Raw genomic sequence first — 15,936 nt, 5'->3', positions numbered from 1 at the left:
CACCTATTTTCCTTAGAACAAGATCAGTTGATTGAAATTAAATATTAAAAAGGGCAAGATGGCTCTAATTGTGCCCTGTGTATGTCTTCCTCAGTAACTCTCAGGGGACAAGAGTGAAATGAGGCTGGTTATATCATTTCAAGAACTGCTTTCTGCTCCAATCAGCCAGTCATGATCTCCCAAAGGAGAATGAGATGCTAGTGATTCTGTGATGCAATACTGGTTGAACGTGATGCAGAAAACATTTTCAAAAAGCAGTGCTAAATCTTTATTCTTTCAGTAAATCTTTAAAATCATGATATTGAATGTCATTGCAATATCAGTTACAATCTGAAATCTTTCTGACCACATAATATATTTTTATATTTTTTAATCAAATGTTATACTAAATGCTAATTGCATATACCGATTATTTTGTCAGAATAAATAGACACATGTGCAGAAACAATTGCAAAATAATTCAAGACATCATTCAGACCAGAAAAACCAAACATACCCAACTAATTAAAGAATCACTTAGAGTTAAAACAAAATATAAAAGGACTTATGCACTCATACACACACAAACACACACGGATGCATGCCCACTCAGAAAGGCTCTTACCTTCAGTCTGTGCTGAGAGAGCAGAGGAGAGGGAGAAGAAGCGCACTGTCCGCTGAACGGGTGAATGAGAGAAACTTCAGAGGGAAGAGTAGGGCCGGCTGTTATATACTGGAGAGGGGGGGGGGACTCGTATGGCCTGCCTGCCGAGTGTTTGCGCAGTTCTGACGCAGAGATGGGATGCTACATACAGCCACACACGCACACACATACAAATACACATGCACACATGCACAAGTACTTCATTGACCTAACTAATGTCAGAGCTATCTCCATATTTGGACACATTTACAAGTTCATATTGCTTTAGTGCAAAAGCTGTTTGCAGGGTCTTGTGTCATGTGATATACTATAATCTGTACATATTATATACTATATCATGTTATATTATATTATTAGATCTAAATCAAGCTATTAAAGCCTTTTATGTGACTCAAATAGTAGTATTTACATGAATGCATATGAATGCATGGACTGTTTTATAGTCCACTGGATTTGAAGTTCTTTGCTCATTTCAAATGATATTGGTATGTCCTAAAACATTACTAATTTTGGCTTCCACCAAAGTCTCTTTAGCTACCATACTGACTAATTAAAAAACTTAATGTCACTCTGAAACACCTAATGTGTGAAAATATGGTGCCAGTGTATGATGTGTTAACCCCCCGCCCCCATCCAATTGTTCAACTTCCTGTCAAGCTCCAGACCGCCAATGGGCTTGGCACACCTTGTCTGGTAGACGAGGACATGAGTGAGAGACAGAGAGGATGAATTGTGTGTTGAATGTACAGTGTGTGCGGGACTGAGGCGCAGGACACCAGAGCGAGGTGATGAGCCTCGTCCAGCAGAAGGCACTGATGAGCCTGCATGTCAGCGGATGCTAAGCCCCATGATCAAACGCTGGCTTGGGCTGAGATAAGGAGGAGTGAGGGAGGGCCACACTGTTGAGAGGAAGGTCACACAGAGGTAAATTAGCTAGCCCGAGTATTCCTTGGCCTTTGAAACTTGGCAAAGCTGGGCGGCGTGATCTCTGTGGCTTTGAGGCGGATCTGCCTGCACTGACGTGAGTGGCGTGTGTGAGAGAGCATCCATGTGCCACCTCACGTAGCGGAGAGGGCCTCACCCGTGAAACCCCCTCACTGTGATTAGCACTGGGATTAGCAGCTGGTGCGGGGGGAGGCGCCACTTTACGTGCTCCGGGCTCGTGACGGCTGGAGGAACTCCTCAGAGATGGCTTGATGAAGACCAAGGACGCCGCTCAATAATTCATGTGGCCCCCAGAGTGGCGGCATGTGTCCTTTCATGTTCATAACCCAGTGCAACATGGTATAGGCATTCACATACCTGTGGAACATAACAGATTCACTATATGAAACCCTAAGAAGTCTAACACCTGAGATGATGTGTTAATGAGAATCAGAGGATGAGTTATGATGTCTCATAAACCTTCTACCAAGAGCCAATAATACCCACCACGTGGTGCAGTGACCATAGAAGGGTTCAAGTTTAAATATAAAATGTGGTAGGAACATCAGTCTCAGACTAATTACTAGGTGCCACACTAATTGCCATGTTCTTCATCTAATTACGATGTGCTCAACATGAAAGTGATCGGGACTAAATTGCATTTTGATAGAGTCACAACCCTAGCAGTTCCACTGAAGCCCCTGTCCATATCAGAAAAGACACTGTGCAAAAATGAGAAGTTGAAGATGAGGGGAGGTGAGGCAAATTTATGGAACTGTCGCATCTTCTGAATTCATTACTGGTCTGATTTGTCGAAAGTGTTTACTTCTTAAGATTTCCTCATTGCAGGGGAAAAAAGCAAAGTAGGAATGCTATCACAGGCGTTGGCGTGAAATGAAATGGCCATACCTGTCTGTCTCATCTTTATTTAAAATAGTGCTCTCTGTAGTGCTTCAGAGCGCTGTGTGGACACTATCCTGCATGTGTCATCACAGCTCTGCGTTACTACACAATAGACCTGTTACTGATAAAAGGGTACCACTCACTTGAGAACTCCTCCAACCTACAGCACTGTAGGTATGAACTCAAATGCTTCAGATGGAGGGCCACCACGCACTATGAGCACCATCTATGAGGTCAAGATCTTCCAGCACACACACAGTGCTGCTACGTGAGATTAGCGCATTGACATTCACTCAGAGGGTTCTACTCACTCTGAAAGAGAGATTTTCTTTCCTCAGTCACGGGGAATAAAAGTGGCAGGTGTGGATTGTGTTTCCTTCAAATGAACAATACCAAAAACAGTACAGTATAAACTAAACAAACATCAGACACACATTTTGACTGGGGTGTGGCTTGTCTAGGGTCCCTGAGAATGACATCAAGATGTCAGCGTCCCCACCCCATCCTACAAAATGAATTGAAAGAAGCTAATTGTTAGATGTGGTTACCCCCATACTGAACACAACCCTCCACGGCTTTGTCCTCGGCAACAGAGCACACTGTAGTCCTATAAAAGTGTTTCATTTGACAGTCGATGAAATATCACAGCAATTGAGGTAAAGGAAGCACAGGCACATAAACAAACAGATTTATTGAAAATGTAAATATCTGGCGGCTGTTGTTTTCTTAGTTCTGAAATATTAATTTGGGTGGTCTGAAGATAACATGGCCTTGAAATAAGTCTCTGACACTACTATAATACAATGTGGCAAAGTAAACTGCTCTGTGAGTGGGCGGGAGATGCATTGGCTGAATTCAAATGGGTGTGTCCTCTCAGCTCATGCCATGGAGGTCCATAAAAACAGAAACAGGTTTTAATAACCTATATCCTCTGACATGGAGTCAATAGCTAAAGAAATGTAACAAGTATGTGTGACCAGCAATCCACTTATCTGTCTGTAAATCGTATAGTCATTTAATTGTTCCAACCATCTAGCGTCCCTTTGAACTGTCAGCAGACCACTGAACCCTCCACACATCGGCCAGCCTTCCTTTGCTGCTCTGACGTTGTTCTCCAGAGGGTCTGCTCGGTTTTCCCTCAACAATTATTGTTGCTCTGTTGAATGATTTGGAAACTAAGACGAGTTCTATTATCATTGTAAGCATATTCATACAAAACAGTACAACTGTAGAAATGGTATAGTTCATTTCTATTTGATTACCAAACATTAATGCCATGTGATTTGTGATATTTCACCTTTTGCTATTTAACATTAAATAACTTAATGGCCACTGTTTGAAATGCACCTAATTTTTAATGCTTTTAATGCTTGAGTGTGTCTGGTCATTCTCCCTCATGAGACTAATAGGATTTCAGGCATAATATGACAGCATCTTTCATTTCAGTCAGGACTCAGACCTCAAACCAAAGAGCAGCCATTATTGTGTTTATTATACGATCCTAGCAATGCCTCTCCAGCTGGCACCACATTCTCTTCAATACAGACCACCTACACAAAGCTGAGCTTCATTCTTATTGTACAATTGTATTAAAATGACTAGCACTGAGATTAAATCACATGAGCAATAACAATCCCTGGAAAAAAAACATTATTAAATAAATGATTCTGTGGCAGGGCCCATCTTTTTGAGTGGCTGCAGAGTGCGGGTCTATGAGTGTTGCAATTACCTCAAGTGCCTGAGTCAGGCAGACTGTGGCCTTTTTTCCAAGGTATTGTTCCCATCATGGATAGCGTTGGCATGCTCTGAGGATTCAATAGTCATGAGGCTAGGGCAATTTGGGTGGCCAGGGACCCCAAACCCCAATCATTCAACAAGCAGTGGAAAGGAGGGGCGATGATTAATCGAGTTTCAAAACGAGACTGGGCGAAAAGCATCCTCATGTAACAAGTTACTTCTGTAACTCAATTGGTGGAGGAAAGTGCTAACCACACACATGTGCTTGATTGAGTTCTGAAACCAGGTGGAGAGGTTTAATCCGCTCACTCAGTTGTCTCTCTTTAAATGTAATGTGATTCTAAACGATTTCTAACCTTTTTGTCACATTCAGTGGATATCTCCTCACAATCCGCTAGCCATCCATTCTCTGAGTACACTGTGACTGTGCCCAGACTCTGTGAACTGAAACAAACAAGGTGAAGTAAGCCTGTCCCCCAAACCATAGCAAAACACTGCATGGGGTTTCTCAGGGAGCACTGAAGGGACGAAAAAGCGTCTGCTAAGAAACATCCATATATGCAAATATCCATCAACAAAGGCAATGTCTTCCAGCATTGCTTGCAGCTGAAGCATTGTTTGAATAAGCAGCTGAGGACAAGTCATGTCCTACTGTCTTATTCCTGTAACTTTCTACATTCTGTTTTTCAATTAGATAACCAATTAAGAGCTGCTACCATTGGAAATTCCACTTTCAAAAAAAGAAAAAAGTTAAATGGCCTTGTTTTTAGATGGACCACATTTTGATAATTGACTTAGGTAATGCTTCAAGTGGGATAATCTCTTCTCAGAAAACAAAAGCACATTACTGCAGTGTGTTGGCCACAATTCACAGAGGAAATCGAGGTTAACGGACAGTGCAAAGTAGGCAGCACTGATCACGTGGATGTAAACTACTGATCCATTAGTGGCCTTTGGATTGGGGAAGGAGACTTTTCTTGTCTAGTAAGATGGCAGTGAGATATGCAGTCAACACACTGATTGTACACAATTTGTTCTGCCCATAATTTACAAGACCATAACATATATAAATTTCACATAACCAAATAAAAGAAATTAATATATAACGAAGTAAGAAATGATAAAAATGTCATCAGTATATGATATCACCACTAATGTGACAGTTTATCTAATGAGTGTTGCATGTATACAATAGGTGCTGTCCATGGTCCTGAAGCAGGAGGCGTCTGCTGCTGCTGAGCTCATAAACAGGATTCAGGAAAGTGCTCTTTACCACATTAAACATCAGTGCCTCCGGAACAATTCGCCAACCTCTGACAATTTCTCTTCTCGATCAGCCGCTGCTCTCCCGAGGCGTTCACAGCATTCTCCTCCCCACCTGGTCGGCGGGGCTCCCGGCACTGGCAGCTTTGACAGAGCAGAACGACACTCCGGTGTGCACTGAATTAAAATGTGATCTTGGACACTTTGAAATGAAAAAGCTGGCAGGGCATCCGCTTCACATCGCCATTCTCCAGGTGCCACTATTTAGAATGACCTGCCAAATAAGGGGGAGAAGCTCTATCCATGTCTCCTTGCGTGTCCACCTCCACCTCCACCCAGCTGGGTTTGCTCTCTGGAACTTTTGAAACCACAGCTGCCAGAGCCAGACCTGGAAGGAGCTCGACAGTGAATGTGGTCAGAAGCCCATGCAATAAAAATGGTGTCACAGAGCTTTTCAAGAATGTATCATGAGTGTATTTTTAACAGGTTTTAAAAGATGTAACATTATTGGCACTACCTAGTTTCTCACATGAATACTGGCATGTATAATTAGCCCAACACAGGGAGGGACACTAATATCTGCTCAGCCTCTTATGTGCTGCTGTCTGCTCAGTAGAAGGTGTGTGTAGTTGCACAACAGTTGACAATTCTGTTGTGAGTTGTAAGTAGGCTAGCTGTGGTTGCCTGGCCTATTATGTGAGTCTTGTGGCTGCATTGGTGTTGCAGTCTGAATTAGCGGTAGCTGTTTAGGTGAGCTTTCTCAGCTGTGCTGTGGGTGGCTTGTGTTTTCAGCAGCTGACTCCCACTCAGTGTGGGGGTGGCCGACTGTGTCTCTTCAGCTGTAGCATCAGAGGGGTTTTGAGGTGGTGGGTGGATGGATGCACGTCTTGAGAACCCAAGGGCATGGGCTCAGATTCACAATGTCTCAGCGTGTGCTACATTGGAGATGGAGTTGGCTTTCATCAGCATCCTCCCATAAGACACCAGCATTTCATGTACTACTGATTCCCATATCCCCATCGATTCAATTTGCTGCCACATTCTTTCTCCTGTTTTTGTTCTTCAAAGGCATTGCTCAACAAAGAGAATTCTGTACCCTTTAGTCCATTCAAAATGAAGTGTGTGTAAATCAAATGGCATGCTGAATTAATGCAGTCATTAGATGGAATTGATTTTTGGAGTATGACATTTTGCAAGTTACAGAGCAGTTTTGGTAGATAAACCAAGCCAGAATATCCCAAAAAAGAACAGAACAATGTCCCATGTCATACTAAACCTTAGCTAATGACCAGAGCATCTTGACCGTCCACTCTATGCGTGGGTTCCATCAAGAGTGAATGAATTTTCGTCTCTGGTCTGTATGTTCTGCTCTGGAGACCCCACTTTACGCTGAGAGAAGAGTCAGCCTGTTCTGGTCAAACTGTGCTAAGTTTAACATTGGAAATCGTCTGATGAATTACGAATGAATCACAGGAAGTTTTTTTAGGCATTCCAAACAAAACTGCTATCTAGATGTTGCCGAGTCATTCTCCCACTCGTCATTCTCCCACTGCTCAGGGCGTACTTATCACATCTGCTGTTTGAGACACACGCTATGACAATTTGGAGATACAGAGAAAACCATGACATCAATCTTGTGGATACGCTATTCTTAATGAAAACATTGAAGTCAGACTGTGGCCGTGTTTGTAGAATGTAACCCTCACATTGTATGTCTTTGGATGTGCCTCTGCTGGCAAGGGATACAAATCGTTCAGCTCAAATGGAAAAAAAGAAGTCATAAAGTGAAACAACAAATAATGATGCACCATGGCTCAGAATTCTTTCCAGGCTGTTTCCATAGCTACTTCCGTGTCATACTGCTGAAACACATCTTGACATTTTCTTATAGCCCACAGACTCTTCCTCAATGGCCACTTTTAGATTTGAGGGGATCTTCCTGGATCAATATCCTCTTGGCCATGTGAAGGTGCTCACATTTGTTTGTCTCAGCCCTAATTTTCCAGTGCCATGGATCTTGACTCCCTCTTGCTCTCCCTCTCTTCTCCCCACGGTCCCCAGGAAACGTCCCTCTCAGTCACCACGGAGACACATCATCTGCTCTCCTTCCCCTGGACACAGAACAATTATCTGCTCTGTCCCTCCAACCCTGCGGAGACATTGCAGCTCTAGCATGACATTGAGTCTTTTTTCAGCATGTTGGAGGCAAGCTCTGAAACTTCACTCTGTCTTGTCAGACGGTCAGGATGTGGCCAGTGCCACAGGAAGGATGCTGGACACTGTGGTCAGATGTCATTTGCTCCAGGTTGAGATTGGAAGGCATCTGTCTCAGCAGCAGTAGCACACATCAGAGAACCATTAGTGGACACTATTAGTATAGAACCGCTCACTGAACGCATCTGTCTTTTTGCTCACTGGTCTGGAGGTCGTTTGCGTTTTATTTTGGACAGAAATGGAATGGCATGGTTTATCAACCACCCGAACGGAAACTGTGAAGTGAATCTGAACGTATTCAGAGACTCTGCCTGCCAAAACGGAACCCAGACATTTGTTTTTTTCTGTCTCACGTATTCACTTTTAACTGCCTTTACAACATATCAAATTCCCCCTTCATAATACTGACCTGCTATTTGGATCACTTGAACCAGTATGCGTGGTGATCCAAACACACTCATCCCCCTCATCCCCACTCCTTAGTGGTCATTACAATATCCTCTCCTCTGGCAGGGAGCAGGGGGGTTGTGTGTGTTGTTAGTTTGTGGCCAGATGCTGTTGAGGGCATCCATCAGCACAGCTGCAATGAACACAGAGAGAGAGAGAGAGAGAGAGAGAGAGAGAGAGAGAGAGAGAGAGAGAGAGAGAGAGAGAGAGAGAGAGAGGGGCTTATTGGACACCTAGGTCCATTCACACCCCTCCCTGCCCCTGGACCCCTCCAGTCAGAGGGGTCAATCACAGGTAACAGGGGACCAGAAGTGTTTACTGATGGAGTGAACATCACAGAGACAAGGATCAAATTGCCCCCTCAGGATTCAAGGATCAAATTGCCCCCTTCGATTCGAGGCGATTTCAAATGTAAGCCTACAGGCTTTTTTAGCCGGTCAGCAGGCTTTGAGCTAGGTTACATTATGAAGGGTGGTGGGTGAGTTTCTGTAGCTGAGAAACAAACAGAATTTATTTTGCCAAAACAGAGAATCTCTCATGCATGCAGGCGAATGGAATATGACATGTGGGTCAACAACACATAACTTTCTTATAGACTCTTTAATACTCAAGCGCAGATTAATCTCATTTGAAAGTCACTTTTCATTCAGAAGAGCATCATTTCCATAATCCCCACTTTAAAACAAGATTTGGCTGCTTAGGACAATTAAAGAGCACATCGAACATTCCAAAAGTACATTTCCGTTGCCTCTGAACTACGAACACACTAACACAACACCAAGGAAGGACCTAGGGAGGATAACAACCTGCCATTAAGAGAGCCCGCTCTTCAAAAGAAGTGTAATAAACTTCTAATAACGGAAGTGCAAATTGGACACTCATTTGTTAATCAGAGAACACAATTTTTTCTTGTGTTCTGCCTTCATGCTAATCAGGTGCCTGTTTGTTTGGGCCGTTGGTGGGGGGTGGAGAGAGACAGTAACTGCACCCGTGACAGAGGCCTGTTTTATGAGAGCTGTTTATGACTGAGTGTCTATCCTAATGACTTTATTACTGCGAGATCATCAATATGCAGGGTGGGAATGCAAACAGCGGCTGAGACGAGAAGACAGCAATGGCGCAGTACTGAGCAGTGAAAGGGACATTTCTCATCACCTGCTCCTGTCTCCATGAGCCGTCTCCATCTGAAATTCATACAATTTAGATATACATATTTACTAGCAAGACAAGACCACAGAATGGTGATAGCCTACATAATATCTTCACAATCTCATACCAGAGAGGGTTAAAGAGGAGTAATCAAGGATCTTTGCTACTGTTTTTTGTCCACAAAACTGTGAGGGGATTTTGAGGTGATGCAGTTTTACAAAAATAGAAATTTCTTAGTGACTCATTGTCATTTCATGTGAAAAGCGATGGCAACAGCATGGGCAGGGTCTGTATGCATGACTGGCATTCTCCTATCTGCCAGACGTTCACATCTCAGCACTGAGGTGCCCAGGGAATGAAGTTCTGGTGCTACTCTAATGGGCTCCAATAAGCGGCTTGCAAGCCTGATGCAATTACGAATCAATCCTCTCTTTTGCATGGAGCTGCACAACTTACATGCAAGCTTTATTGAACTTGTGGAAGAGGGGTTGCTCATACAGTTGACTGCTTGCAAATATTAGCCTGCAGCTTTGGTTGTACCCCTACTTATTGTGTCTCGGATCTGGTGTATAGTGCTCGGGGACATGAAAATGAACAATAACATTTAGCTGAACTCTAATTATGTAGGGCAATCTCATAAAGGATGTAAGAGGAACAATTATGACAAAAAATTTCCCGGGAGGGGACAGTTGGTTCAAACAGCAAGGGCTTGAAGAGTTCGAGGACTTTTTAATAAGACTGGTGACATCAGCACTGTTCTGAGGCAGCGTGCAGTTGATGGATGCTAATGCTACGGTAGCCCTCCTGCTTACAGCATTTGTGCTGCCATTAGAACCACTCAAGCAGTTATAAGTCACTTTGTCACTCACGTCTGGGATGTGAACGGATAAAAATACAAGGGTCAATGTGCTGCCATTCAGCAAAAACGTCCGCTGTGCTACCTTATGTTCAATTTACTGGAACTAGCAGTTTCTCTTATTAGCCATTTTTTCTATATGAGGTGGAGTTGTCTCCTTTTTATGACCACCGCTAGCGAAGCGGTCATATAGGGATTGTCAATTTTTTTTTTTTTCACCGGGGCACATGAAATTTGGTGGGTATGTAGCCCCACTAGACTTTTACGGAAAATTTTCGTTTCGTCCCCGGGGGCCACTCCCTCCGTGCTGGGCCCCCCGAACCGCAAAAAAAGCAGTTTTTTCTAAATAACTACCTGAACCGTGGCACTGAGGATGAAGAATCTTATATGGTATGTTGGTCTCAAGGGCCCACATCCACCTGGCCCATAATCACTCATCTGTGATTTGCACCCCCCCCCCGGTAAAAAATGAAAATGCAATATTATTCTGCTTTAATCGCCCCTATCTTCAGTTAAGATGTTCAGAACTGCACCAAATTGTATGTGTATGATTGACCTGGCCTTCTCTGGGGGTATGCCAAGTTTCGTAGAATTTTATCCATGGGGGGTGGGTCTAAAAAAAATTATGTTTTGTGTACATTTAGTGACTGTACACTCATTGGCCTGTAGATGGCGGTGCACACATATACACATGCACACACACAGGCACCCACATACTAGCAGTATTAGAACGGCAGATACATAATTACAAATTCAGTAGGATTAAAAGAAAGCCAAAATAAATATTCATCATCATCATCATGGCTGCATTTCCAGTATTGGCGATAAGTAGTCGCTTGTCCACTAGATGGCGACGTTTCAGTGAGATCGTAATTTTGTTGGAATTTAAAAGTAGGTTGGAAAAACAATGGACGCTTCCTACAAGGACTGTAGTTTACCGCAGAGAACGTCTAATAAGGATAGGATGATGTTCACATGAAATGTAATTCCCATTTCTTCTTGAAGCCGAAATAAATCTGAGGATCTTTATCGGACATGCTTGGTTTTTACTGCAGGTACGTTCATCTTATAATATCAATAAGGACCTAGGTAATGTTACCGTTAGCGTTGGTTGAGTGATGGAGGCCAATTTGATTGATTTCATTTGTAGAAAACTATAAATGCGGTTATACCAAGCAAATTGATAGCAGTACTGTAATTGTATCTTTCGACTGTCATTTGTTGCACGTGCTACAAAAATCATTCTGTGCAATGGAATATTTACCAACGTTACACCGGTCTGATACAGTTTTGCCTATACATGCGTGAGACTGAGACGCCTGTTTATTTTGTTTTAAGTGCGTGCAGGGTGTGAGAGGGGAATCGATGTGCTTTGATTCCAGCTTGGTAGTTGTAGTCTGTGAAATTAAAAAGCACGTGTGTGTGAAGTATCCAAATAATGACACCTTCATTTCATTATGGCTGCTTTAGCAACACACCTTAAGCTACTGTGTAGTGGGTCCCATATAGAAGTGGCTACTTCATTCGCGCTTTCCTTGACTCATGGAGCTGCGTGAATTTTATGCAGAGGTGGAAAAAGTATGAAAATATTGTACTCAAGTAAAAGTACCAATACCTTGATGAAATATTACTCAAGTACAAGTTAAAATACCGATCTGAAAATGTACTCAAGTAAAAGTAAAAAGTAGTTCATTTAAAATGTACTTTAAAGTAAAAGTTACTTAGTTACTTTTTTTTTGGGGGGGGGGGTACCAGAACAACCAGTTTTACCGGAGACTTTCTAATGAGGAGATACAGCACTCAAAAAATCCTCCATAGTAATGCATGGGGTTAGTTTGTAACGCCAATATGCCAGTTGTCTACACATATCACAACCCTTCCGCGGCAAAACATTGACATGTGAATACATTGAGCCAATCATGTGGTGTGTTGTAAAATACATTGAGCCAATCATATGGTGTGCTGTGAAGACATCGTGCCAATCATCTGTTGTGATCTCGCTGCTGGAGCAAGATTGGTGTCGTGAAGCCTTACCCACACGCATTTCTGTGTGGGTAGTGCCCAAAAAGTGTTGCAATATGGCCACCGAGTGGAGGTAATTTTGCCTGATAAGGATGTTGAGAAATGGAGATCTATGTGAAAAATCACCGGAGTTCTCCTTTAAGTTTGAGCAGTAGTTGATTTTCAAAGTTAGTTGCACTCATCCTTGGGTCAGTCATGTGTAATGAAGTGGAATAACACAGGGACACACGCTACACGCTAACAAAAAGCACTAAGGCAAGGAAAGGGAAGGAACGAGCTGGAAGTAGTTACAAGGATACAAGGAAGTTTATTGTCACATGCATATAGTTACTGGAAGTAAGAAATGCAGTGAAATTATGTCTGGTATCAGCCTATTTGTGCATTAATGGGGGGCCACACACACATCTTCATGACAGTGAAGATGTGTGTGTGGGCGGGAGGGGAGTGGAGCAGTGACTGTGTGTGTGTGTGTGTGTAGGTGGGTAGGTGGGGGCAGTGTGCTGTAAGTATGTAGAGGATGTGTGTTGGAGAAGATCCTGAAGACAATGTGCTGTGGATGTGGGGGGAGGGCAGTGTGCAGCAAGTATGTAGAGGAGGCTTACTGTAGCAAGCAGTGTGCTGTATGTATGTGAAGTGATGACAGTGATGATGTAAGTGTGTGTGTTTGGGGGTCAGGGACTTACTATTGCAAGCAGAGTACTGTATGTAATGTATGTGAGTGATGACAGTGAAGATGTGTGTGTGGGCGGGAGTGGAGCAGTGACTGTGTGTGTGTGTGTGTGTAGTGTGTGTGTGTGGGTAGGTGGGGGCAGTGTGCTGTAAGTATGTAGAGGATGTGTGTTGGAGAAGATCCACAGAAGACAATGTGCTGTGTATGTGGGTGGGGGGGGCAGTGTGCAGCAAGTATGTAGAGGAGTGCTGTATGTATGTGAAGTGATGACAGTGATGATGTAAGTGTGTGTGTTGTTGGGGATGGGGGGGGGGTGGGGGGGCAGAAAGGCTAGGCAATCAAGGACATGGGTAGATGGAGGAGAAATCAAAAATAAGAAATAAAAAGTGTGCAAAAGTTGGAGAAAGTCAGATATGTGTGTGTGTGTGTGTGTGTGTGTGTGTTTTGACGTGTGATGAAATAAGAAAATAAATAAAAGGTCTGTAGCATAGGGAGAGGGATGTAAAAGTGCTAAAAGTCTTGTAGGTGTGTGTGGGTGTGTGTGTGTGTGGGGTGGGGGGTCATGAGTGCTGAGGAGTGAATGAGTGCAAAGTCAGTATAGTGTGAGTTCAGAGTTGGGAAATGTTTGAGAGTGCTGAGGAGTGAATGTGTGCAAAGTCAGTATAGTGTGAGTTCAGAGTTGGATGGCCTGGGGATAAAACTTCTCCTGAGTCTCTCAGTTCTGGCTTTGTGACTACATAGGCGTCTTCTTGATTTCAGCGGTAGGAATAAATCCATTGTTAGGATGAGAAGAGTCCTTCAGAATCTTTTGGGCTCTTAGGAGTACTCTTCTGGAATAGATATCTTGTAGAGCAGGGAGTTGAGTTCTTATAGTACGTTCAGCTGAGCCGCTACTCTCTGCAGAGTACTACAATCTCTAACTGTGGAGTTCCCATACCAGGTGATGATGCTACCAGTTAGAACACTCTCAACCGCTGAAGTGTAGAAGGCCTTCATGATGGATGTAGAAACTTTGAATTTCCTTAGCTGACGAAGGAAGTAGAGTCGTTGTCTGGACTTCTTCAGAACATATTGAGTGTTAACAGTCCATGTTAAGTCTTCAGTAATGTGGACACCAAGGTATTTAAAACTTGTGACTCTCTCTACAGGTTGCCCGCTGATCATTAGTGGGGTGTAACTGTAGTTCTGCTGCTGCCTTCTGTAATCCACTACCATTTCCTTGGTTTTATTGATATTCAGTGTCAAGCTGTTAGATTGACACCACTGTGCCACCTCATCAACCTGATCCAAGTAGAACTGTTCATTGTTGTTACTAATCAGGCCCAAGATCACTGTGTCATCTGCAAACTTGATGATGGAGGTATGACTACTGTTGGCTTTGCAGTCATGTGTGTAGATGTTGTACAGCAGTGGACTCAAAACACAGCCTTGGGGAGCACCAGTGCTGATGGTTAATGAGTCAGATGTCAGACCCCCCACTCTAACCACTTGTGAACGGTTGGTGAGGAAGTCAAATATCCAGTGACACAGGGTGGTGTTCAGTCCTAAGGCCTTCATCTTTGTGGCCAAGGTGAGAGGTACTATCGTGTTGAATGCTGAACTAAAGTCAATGAACACCATCCTCACATAATTCCCATTCCCCTCCTCCAGGTGAGTTAAGGTGGTGTGCATGAGGTTTGAGATGGCATCCTCTGTAGACCTGTTGGCTCTGTAAGCAAATTGGAGGGGGTCGAAGGAGGCAGGGAGGATGAGCAGATAATGTTTTTCACAAGCTTCTCAAAACACTTCATCACTGTAGACGTCAGGGCTACTGGGCAGTAGTCATTCAGACATGATGGACTTTTGTTTTTCGGTACTGGAACAATAACAGACTGCTTGAGGCAAGTAGGAACTGCCTCTTGAGCCAATGATGTGTTAAAGATATAAGAGAGTTAGAGAGTAGTTATCCTTTATATCTGTGCAAATTAATATAAGCTTGGTTAGTAGCTTACATATTGATGGGCTATAAAAAGGTTTTTCATTACCAAGGTGTCACACAAGAAACATTTCATCAAAGATCATTGATTACTAGCAAGATAGAGCAACGTAATTCGTTACTATGGGAGCAAAACGGGACAGTTCCGGTCTGCATAAGTGGGAGTGTCATCCTAAGTCACTAAATAAACTTTCTCTCTTAATAAGCAATAACAACAGATAAACATAATTGTGTTCACAGTATTATTGTCCATAATCATGTATGATACCAATGAATCATTCTTAAGGAAATTGTATGAATAATTTAATTAGTCATGTGAACCGAGCTAGCTAGCTAGCTAACGCTAGCTTAAAATGCTATACAAGTGGATGGTAGTAGCTATGGCAATACAGCTATGCGCTAGTATAGTGACTAGTAGTTGAAGGACTTCGCTTAAACTTAATATACTGTTGCAAATTCGCTTGAGTATAGACTATCCACTTTAACTAATGTCAGTAGTGTTATTCAGCTAGTTGTCATTTCAAAGAAATTACACTTCTCCGTTTAAAATGTTACCTTAGCTAAGAGGCTAGCTAGCATGCTAACAACCGGACAGTAACTGGCAGCAGCATGGTCTAATATTAAGTTATTTTATTACAAATCCGAACACTAAAAAATTACACTATTAGGCTTGAAATGATCCCAAACACTTACAGATTATGACACAATTTTCCAAAAAACCCTCAACAAATCCAGAAAGACAAAATGACCAATTTATTGGTAAAATTCCACAAGTCTCCATTGACATTAGTGCAGCAAGGGCTTACTCTGGTCTGCATAAAGGGGGATTTCCCCCCTCCCCCTTGCAATAATCGAACGCGGAAATTGTCGAACGTTTGCGCCTCTCGCTCCGCTTGAACCCTCTCTGATTTCATGATGGATAAAAGCAAAAAGCTCTCCCAAGACCTTTGCAACCTTATTGTTGCAAAACATATCAATGAAACTGGTTACAGATGCATTTCAAAACTTCAGAATCTTCCAGTAAGCAGTATGGGAGCCATTATCTCCAAGTGGAAGAAACATCACTGCATCATCAACCGGCACAGGGCACAGGATCTCCTTGCAATATTTCTGACCAGGGAGTCAGAAGGATA

Source organism: Alosa alosa, chromosome 13 (genome assembly GCF_017589495.1).
Source record: "Alosa alosa isolate M-15738 ecotype Scorff River chromosome 13, AALO_Geno_1.1, whole genome shotgun sequence".
Taxonomy (NCBI): domain Eukaryota; kingdom Metazoa; phylum Chordata; class Actinopteri; order Clupeiformes; family Clupeidae; genus Alosa; species Alosa alosa.
Note: the sequence above shows the minus strand (reverse complement) of the source record.